The sequence below is a fragment of the Olea europaea genome, unplaced genomic scaffold (assembly GCF_002742605.1).
Source record: "Olea europaea var. sylvestris unplaced genomic scaffold, O_europaea_v1 scaffold6193, whole genome shotgun sequence".
Classification (NCBI taxonomy): domain Eukaryota; kingdom Viridiplantae; phylum Streptophyta; class Magnoliopsida; order Lamiales; family Oleaceae; genus Olea; species Olea europaea.
Genome location: NW_019264549.1, coordinates 41929 through 43332, shown reverse-complemented (window position 1 = coordinate 43332; position 1404 = coordinate 41929). Strand labels below are relative to the sequence as shown.

General features: G+C 38.0%; 1 long non-coding RNA gene across 1 annotated transcript; it reads left to right on the top strand.

The window, feature by feature from the left end:
- The first annotated feature begins 6 nt into the window (after positions 1–6).
- LOC111389770 lies at positions 7–616 on the top strand. The gene is made up of 2 exons (XR_002701791.1): positions 7–261; positions 387–616. It is a non-coding gene; the product is annotated as an uncharacterized LOC111389770 (long non-coding RNA).
- The last annotated feature ends 788 nt before the right edge of the window (positions 617–1404 follow it).

The following is a 1404-nucleotide window of genomic DNA, read 5'->3' as shown; positions in this document are numbered from 1 at the left end:
CCCCTTCTTTTCGGATGGTAACGCTGCATATGTGTTGAGCATTTATATTACAAAAGAAACATTTTTTTAACAACTTCTCATCCCATTTCCCCATTAAACATCCTCGTTTTATTTTCATTCATATTTTATAGCTGCTCATTGGGTGTTTAATCACAAGAAAGTTACAACACTACTTATAAACAACGTAATACTGCTAATGGCCTCCTTTACCACCTCCCATGTTATTGTAAATTTGCAATAAATAAATAAAGGCGAGTCGAGGTAAATATATTCCTTCAAAGCATGTTGCATCTGAGATTTAATTTTATCTTCGTATCTTAATTTTGTTGAAAAAGCAAAAGGTTTATAGATGCAATTCACCTTTCTTGTTTTGTTGTTTTCTCCAGACCAACAGCACACACACAGGAAGGAGAAAGGAAAGGAAAGAAAGGAAAATGAAATAGGGAGTCAGGGACGAGGTCGTAGTATTGTTGTTCAAGAGTATGAATGGTTTATACATCCTACATGCGGCAACAACCCACTGTTTTCTTTGGGTTAAGAGAGAATTACCTAATGCACTGTACATTGCATTTGAATATTCTGTTTTTATTAAATGCAAACGCAAACATGAATTGCATCACAAGTTCATAAATTTATGATTTTTACTCTAGTCCTGTGCTTATTTGATGAATTTAGAGCGATGTAGATCAAATTACCCCTCGAGGAACTCAAGAGAATTTGATGTGTTGAAAGATGATTACGTGGGTTGGTTTAGCAAGTCAAGCAACGTTGCGACGATTTGTAGTTGTGTTGTTGGGTTTGGTTAAAATGTTGATTTGCAGATTATTTATGTTGGTACAGTCGACAAGAAGAGAAGGAAGTGGTAGTGGGCTGTTTGCGATTAATCTATAGTGGCTACTGTTTTGTTGATTTTGAGAAATTCTGGGGTAGGTTTGTGAGAGTGGGCTATTGAGATGAAGATAATGGCTACTAGAAGCTATGTCTGGCAATCTGTTGTATGGTGGCAGCTCTAGTGTTTGAAGACGAGGTGATGTTGGGAGCTGTTGCGGAAGCTCTCTTGAAAGATCTTCAAATTGGTGATTTTCGGGCTCAGTCCAACGCACCTTTCTCAACCAACAACTAGTCCAATTGGCTCCAAACCACAACCAATTGATTCACCTTGGTTTCTATTCAATCTTCCCCACTTAGGACAAGAAAGGATGATGATTTGTGGCTACAAAGGCTAGGAGAAGACACCACAAAGGTATACTATGAAGGAACCACCAATTGCAAACGTTATACAAGCGCTCTAGGCACTTCTAGAGACATTTTTTCTCACACAAAAGGGGACAGCCGGGATTCTCTTTTTCTTCTCTCAAAATCACACAATACATCATGAGAAAGTGGTTAGGGTTATAGCCATAT